The sequence below is a fragment of the Atta cephalotes genome (assembly GCF_000143395.1).
Source record: "Atta cephalotes unplaced genomic scaffold scaffold00024, whole genome shotgun sequence".
Lineage (NCBI taxonomy): Eukaryota > Metazoa > Arthropoda > Insecta > Hymenoptera > Formicidae > Atta > Atta cephalotes.
Genome location: NW_012130088.1, coordinates 4,560,318 through 4,568,639, shown reverse-complemented (window position 1 = coordinate 4,568,639; position 8,322 = coordinate 4,560,318). Strand labels below are relative to the sequence as shown.

General features: G+C 36.0%; 1 pseudogene; it reads left to right on the top strand.

Annotated features, from left to right (window-relative positions):
* The first annotated feature begins 1,115 nt into the window (after positions 1-1,115).
* Positions 1,116-8,322, top strand: part of LOC105620172 — a 16,136-nt pseudogene continuing 8,929 nt past the window's right edge.

Genomic DNA, 8,322 nt, shown 5'->3' with positions numbered 1-8,322 from the left:
ACTTAGAGGAAGAACAGTTTATCGTCGATCATTTGATAAAGAATAGACGAGGAGCTAATAAACAAGTGTTAGTTAGCTGGCACGGTTACAATAAGTTTGATACTTGGATTCCGGCTTCGAGTTTAATTTCTCTTTGCGATGGAGGAGGAACAATTTCTTCTGGTATTTCCGAATAATAGCAGTATGCGTCATTTTCTGGATAATACAACATCGTCATTTATCACGGAATTACCTCACTCTATAGTGTTACATGGGCAATGGGAAGTTGTGATAAGCGAAACTCAATTTCCCTGTAGCTTTTTACACATACATTATAACAAAAATGTGATCAGATTCGTCGATGTTAAACCCGATGAAGGGATGAATGATGTGTTTATGGCAAAAGAAGTTACATTTCCAAATAGAATTTACAATGATATCCATAAGCTTATTGATGCGATTAATACCGCGTGTAACGTTGCCGGAATCGCATTTTTATTTCGAACAGCAAAAAGCGTCTAGTGGTAAAGTCTTGATAAGTATTAACTGCGATGAGAAATGCAAAATGCTACATATAAACTTTTCCGATAATCTTTTACGAATGCTAGGTTTCGCATCAGCAATTTCCAGTAAACACCAATTTTATTCCAAGCTCGCAATACGTAAACCTAATTTGAATGAAACAGAAAAGAAAATTTTTCTTACTCACAGATTTAATAAGGAGACAAGGAAACGGTTTTGGACGGGAAACGGACTTGCAAACGGTTATTGGAGTAACCCTGTAGTTTGTGGCGCGGTATTCCCGATAAAATGTTCGTTTATTGTGATATTTGTGAGCCGTATATAACAGGCGATGTACGTACTCCTCTTTTCAGGATAGTTCCGGTCGAGATACGCAGTTATAATTACGCATTTGGTGCAAATTTGGTGAAGCATTTCTCATTTCCAAATTATATTCCAATGCGAACGAATTTCAGAACGATCGAAATAGATATAAGAGATCATTTTGGAAAAAAAATTCCATTCGAATTCGGAACGTTGACAGTGACGCTGCACTTTAAACGTAAGCAATAACTTTCTTTCTTCCGTGTACGCGAGTGTGACATCTTTAATTAGTCTTTAGTTAGGAACTAACGATGGAGTATTTTGATGCGCGAGACACCGGCAGAGGTGGAATTCCATGTGTTTTCGTCGGCTCGCCCTACCTCGCGGACACAGAATCGGAAGCTTTCTCGGAAGGTTATTTAGAAAAATACTACCCTATCTAAATAAAGGTGCACGTGTTATCGGTAAAAAGAAGCTTTACGTGCGGGAATTAATGTAATAGAAGATATCGAAAATAATAAACCTTTAAAGAAAGTGGTCAAAAGTCGACTCACAGAATCGCGGGATAATCTGAAGAGAAAAGCCAAAGAAAAAATAAGTTCCCTGATGAAGGGATTGGAATATAAAATATCCACGAAATCCGCGGCACTTCAGTTTCCATCCGGTGGTCGAGATAGATGTATCGTGCAACATAAACGAACAGTTAAAAGAAAATCATCGAGAAATACAACAGAGAAGAAGAGCAAAAAAGTAACGAAGAAGAAAAAGAAAATTCGTGCTACAGGAAGAAAGACGAAAAAAATTATCCGTTAGGAAACATCGAGTCAAGAAACGCGACGTATCCGACATATTCTCATAACTGAGATAAGAATTCGTGGCTAAAGAAAAAGCATGTCTTCATATCAATTCGAGTGTATAAAGAGCGAATTCGATCTCTTCTCTCTGCCTCCTATGCAAACCAGCATTGAGAGTTCGCAATGGATTTATTATAAACCCGTAACTTCGCTCGCGGATGACTCATCTATAGAATTCGTCATACCCGGGCATGGAAAAGACTAGACCTCACTCACATCATGTTGAGCCTTCGCATACGCGTAGAAAGCGAACGCGAGGAGAGCACATCGATCGGACCCGGTGGCAGAGCAAAATAGGACCCGTAAATCATTTACTGCATTCCATGTTCAACCAAATCGATGTATATTTTAATCAAAAACTCGTATCACCACCAAACAACGTTTGCACGTACCGGGCGTACATTGAGGCGTTATTAAATTATGCTTCATCCGCAAAAACCTCTCATCTAACTTCTTGCTTATGGGACGCAGATATCCCTGGTTATATGGACGACACATTAGACTCATCAAATCCAAATACAGCGCTCGAGAGACGCGCGCAATACATTCAAGGAAATTGTGCTCTACTATAGATCTCATTGGTTATCTTCACTGCGACGTTTTCAATCAAGATAAATTTTTAATTAACAGAGTGGAAGTTAGAGATTCATACGTTCGAAAGATTCATTTTGTCTTGGAGAGTAAAATGATATCGAAAATACGCATTCTTCATGTTAGTGAAAAGAGCAAAAATAAGCCTGTGTGTGCTATTCGCACACGCTAGAATGCTGAGTAAAATTACCGCCAAGTATCTCCTTATGAGAGTTAAAACATTCACGATACATGCAGGCGTCGTGGGGGAATCGATAGACAATGGAATACTCGGATACCTGCCGAAACGAATAATAGTCGGTTTTGTCGATAACAAGGTGTTTAACGGCGATAGAAAATTGAACCTGTTTAATTTCAAAAATTACGGTATGATTTTCTTTTCGCTGTACGCCGATGGCATGCAAATTCCTAGTAGACCGATGCAACCAAATTTTTCGAAAGATGAGCTCTACGTTGAAGCTTATCACACATTATTCTCGGGAACTGGTATTCACTTTCTGAATGAGGGTAATTTTATAAGTAGAGACGATTATACTAATGGCTACACTCTTTTCGCTTTCGATCTTACTCCAGATCTATCCGTTAATTGTGCAAGAATCTCTTGGAATCTCGTAAAACACGGAAGCTTACGATTAGAAGTGAGATTCGAAAAAGCTCTTTCCGTGACTATTAATTGTATCATCTATACCGAATTTGATAACGTTTTAGAAATTAACTCCTTGCGTTAAGTCATTGTCGACTTTTCCGGTTAGTCCTGGCTTCCACGAGAAAATTATTTTCCTCCCCACTACATATTTTTTTCTCATCTAATTGGATACGCGAGATGACGAAAAAAGCTTCAATCTTGTTTGCGACACTGAGGCCAGCGTTTAAAACGACGTAAAGAAATAAAGCAAATTCGAATATCATAATGGATATAGTCATCGACATACAAGGTTTTCGCGATGTTGAAGAAAACTTTATTTCGAAAGAGTCTTTATTTCGAAGTCGCGATTCTAGCGACTAATGCGACGATCACCGAACACTGGATTATTACACTCTGCCCATTTGACGATTTACCCGAGAGAGTAAGACGAGAAAACAACTGGCTTATCCGAAATTATCATGGAATCGAATGATTCGATGGAGACGTCAATCTAAAAAATTTTACGATACATTTACATGACATTACACGACATACATGCTGCAACTATACGAGAGGACGAGAGAAGACACGCTATCTGAGTAATCTACTTTTTAGAAACGTACATAATCTGGAGGGAATTTCTCCGATTTTCAAAAATCTATCTGATTTCGAAGGTCGTTGACAACGCTGTATCACGGATTTCGAACCAGCGTCGAATCACATTGCGCCTTATGCAACGCTTATAAATTGAAACGCTGGCTATACGAAATAGCAGCAATTCAAGTTACGATAGCCTTCCCTCAGAAAATTGGAGCGAGAGCGACGTCGAGAGCGAAAAGACAGACAGTGGGAATTTTTCAATTTAAAAACACAATATTATTCGCAACATTGAAACATGGAGGAAAAATATATCGACAAAAAAGACAAATCAGAGTGAGGACAAAACAAGTGGCAGACAATCCAAAATTCGATTCGCCGACTGGTAGAGATAAAGCTAACACCAGCGTCTCACAATCATCAAGCATTTTTGAGAGCTCCACATCGCACACGTCGGCAAAAGAGATACATTTTGAATTTATACAAACATTTCCTCTCTTACGCTCTCTGACGATGAGAAATGAATTCGTTGGAAGTTTTAAACGCATTACATCTCAGTATTCGACATGCGAGGATCTATCCTGCCGATCAACTGCCGAGAGTATGGACGAGGTCAACTGTCATTATCGCTAACACGGACAATCACAATCGACCTGGTGAACACTGGATCGCCTTCTACGATGAACGTGGAACAAGAACGTATTTTGATAACTATGGCTTGTCACCCTTAGATCCAAGATTTCTCTTACGATTTCGAAACTCCACTATGTATAGCTGGAATACAACAACGCTACAAGGAATACTTTCTCAAACTTGCGGACAATACTGCTGTGTATTTCTACATTTTATGTGTAATGACTATAATCTTAGCTAGTTTCTTAATCTGTTTACCTTTGATTGTAAGCGAAACGACCGATTAATCGTACACTTATTTCATAAAATTTTTCTTCATTGTAAACATAAATTCGTAAATTCTCGTATTGTATACCGTCCGTGTTCAAACGTGTACTCTTTCAAAAAAATAAAATAACTACTCCATGTAATATCCCTTTTAAATAAATGTTTTGAACTTGTAAATATCATCTGTTTCTTACTTCTATCCTCTCTACCCTCATTTACAATAGACATTTTCCCCCGTATTACAGACTTAGATAATGTACATTAAATACATAAAACATAGAAAGAATTTTTTTAAAGTAATGCTCGAAGAGATGTCGCGCCTGTTCGTTTCTATTTTATCTCCCCCATTTTTTTTAGCAAAAGCAAGATTCTCTCTACTTCCAAATTTTCGTATAAGATCTCATCTTTTATAAATAAAAAACATTCACAAACGCCAACACGTCGGAGACATTGTGCTGCGCCAACAAAAAATGACTGTCCGCTATTCATGCTCAGTATTCGTACTCCATCCTCACGACAAAAAATGCTACAGACCCACTCACCATTTTTTCGGACTTTACCCTCCATTTTGTCAAAGATCCTGTAGCACTTCTCCATTCACCTCGCGAGTAGGTACAGTGCGAGCCAATCAGATCTTTGGGCTTAGGGCGAACCAATCAGAATATATCATTTAATTACCCTATTATTCCCACCTTTCACTCCACAACCAATCAGAGCACGTCCTTTGCCTGACTCACCCGTCTAGGCCACACCTATGGCACCGGGGAAACGTGGAGAGGTTTGTTTTTGACGCCTCATGGCTGCTCACATACTACTTATGTATGGAATAGGAATTACAGTATTTAACTACTGTATTTATAATTACAAAAAATGTATGTATTTTGCCAAGTCTTATAAAAAGTTTTTTTACACAATGGAAAGCAAAATAATAGTGTAGGTCTTTTTTTCTCTGCCAAAATTACTTGTAAGTACGGGATGTATAAATAATAAGAAAACCATATACTATGTATATAGAATCTCAAAATGTGACATTCCTTTACAGACAAACTTCAGTGAATATGTATTAAGATATTTTAAAAGATTAGACGACGTCATTCATTGATTGACGATTTCGCGTCATTCACTCTTAGTTCAGCCCTCGAATGCAACCTCACGCGATACAGCATTTATGTTTCGACACAGAATGTGTTCTACTCGAAAATTTCTCCAATAAATGTTACATGTGGCTTCTCAGTAAAAATAAGTAAGTTTTACAATTAATATTTTTCTTTAATATTTACAAATTACAACATCCTCTAACTTAATGCCACATCTCATAGTGCAGCAAAAATGTCACTACTCGTTTGATTGATCATATTAATCATATTTAGTTAAATTGGATTAAAGGTTGTAAGAGTTGATATGTCTTATACCGACATTGTAAATAGATAAGTATGCAAAAGGCATTCAGTTACCGGAAATTTGAATCTGTGTCTCTCTTGTGCTGGATATATAGGAAATGCTGGGATTCTTAATAGTGATCGGCAGCTCGAGGAAAGATGGAATATCACCGAGAATAAGATTCGTCGACTGAACGACGGGTAAATTGCTTCGAGTGATGTTATAATCGATAGATCTAGTGAAGTCACCGAGGACGAATATATCGGTTCTGTAGGCGATATGATTGACTACAATATGATCGGCTAGACATTGTTATCGAATTGAAGAATAATGTTGTCTAGAGCTCTAACCTCCTTCCGAGAACTGAGGTCTATGTAAGGTTTCTCGTGCCATCTAGATTCTGTGTAGTTTTTTCCAATGGGAGCATTATTATCGAGTAATTGTACCTATCCTTGTTTATCTATCTTCATCAATGGTATGTAAATTTGCATGCCATCGCTGCTTTCTGTCGACTAAATCATAAATTGAGTCTGCGTGACTGCCTTTGTTTTGTTCAATTTTTTCACGCTTTCAGTTAGGGATTTCTCAACTTTTTCTTGCTCTTCCTGAGGAGTAATCAGGATAAACTGAAAGTTTTTGTCTTCTCTGATTTAGCGAGTTAATATAGCGATATCAATCATTTACATGATATTTACGTTTGACGTAGTGGCGGTGGTTAAATTTTTCTGCGCTTTATGAGGCCTGAGATTTTTTGACGGAAGAATTGAAAATTGTGGAAGTTTGTTTCAACTGAGCGACTGTCTTGGCGATTGGCGAATTTATATTGATGATAGCAACGACCGACTGGCGACTGCTTTGTTTGAGCATTTTGCACCGTTGACACAGTCGGCTCTTGCATTTTCGACGATCTTCTGAGTACGACGATCTTCTGAGTTTGAACCTGCGGCCAGTTCGAGGAATTATGACATTTTGCACGACATGATGGCTTTACCCTTTGGCTGCACTTACAGTATCGTTGTTATCGTTTGGTGCGTATTGCTCAGCGAAACAACACCTTGAATTACATTACAATATTGATGTAAAAAGTGTTCAGTGAGAAATGACTAATTGAATTGATATTAAATTGACAAGGATACGAGGTCAATTTAAAATCAATTACATATCTAATTGTCGGTCATTTCTTGCTGGGTTAGAACTTTCGTTCCAATTTAAATTAAGTATAACGAATATGAAATCCAAACGAGTGGTTCATTCGTGTTACATTGCGAGATGTGGCTTTCAGCTAGGTGATGGAATATCAAAATAAAAAATATTAATTTTTAAACTTACGTATTTTTTCTGAGAAGCCGCATGTAATTTTTGGAGAAACTTTTTGGGAAAGGTTTTGTATTAAAACGTGAGTACTGAATTGCATTAGAGGACTGAACTGAGACTGAATGGCATGAAATAGCATTATATAAATCTTAAAAAATTCCTGAATACATATTCTCCATGTTTGTTTATAAAGAATTATCACATTACGATTCTATAATAGTCTAAGATTTTATTATTATAATATTTATACAAACCAAGATTGCGTTTCGATATTCATTGCCAGTACTAAAAATTTATGATACACGTAATGTGTACTATAGATTTGAAATACTCACAATGAATATCGGAACGCAACCCAAATACATACATTAAACTTAGCAGAGAATAAGAGAGATACCAACATGAAATGTCTTACCGATCTATTGCATGAAAAATTATGTACAATATAAAAACTTACAATCAAAGAAAAGTAAATCAAATAAAAAAAAACTAAAAAGAAAAGAAAGGTATTCAAGAAATAAGTATATGCTGTTAACAAAAGCAATATTAACCGCCACTAAGCAGCAAAAACTGTAATTAAGGCTCTCTGAAATTAAAATAATTTTTTTAACTCTATAAGATAATAATTTATAACTCTGTAAGATAATAATTTAGAAATTAATAAAAAAATGAAATCAATTAATTTGGCTGAGAGATTTAATTACAAATCTGAGAACATAGAGGGATGTTCATCAGCACTAAATAAATGCAAAAAACATGTATTTTGTCATGCGTTTGTTTTATACAATACAAATTTTCGTTTGTTTTATACAATACAAATTACAGTTGAGAATTAAATGTCTAGCAGGATGTTTGAAAATAATGATAAATCTTTCATATAAGAATAGACTAAACTGAGAAGAAAAGTCCTCTACCATTTTGTAATTTTCGCAATAGTTAACAAGATATTAATTGATAAAATTGCCGAAAATCTTCAATAGTTTTTTACTCAAATACTATCAACTTTACAGAAAAACTGCAAGAGACAAAAATTGTTTATTTTCTTCTCATAGAACTCTAAGAATTTTTTCAGAATTTTTTTAATATCATATTTTCTCAAAATGTTACCATCTTACTAATTTTCGGCAATTTTTTAGTAATTAATATCTCGTTAACCATTGCGAAAATTGCAAAATAATAGAGGACTTTTCGACTCAGTCCACTCTATCTATACAAAAGCCAAAACTTTGCCAAAGCTTATGGGACACTTATATATAT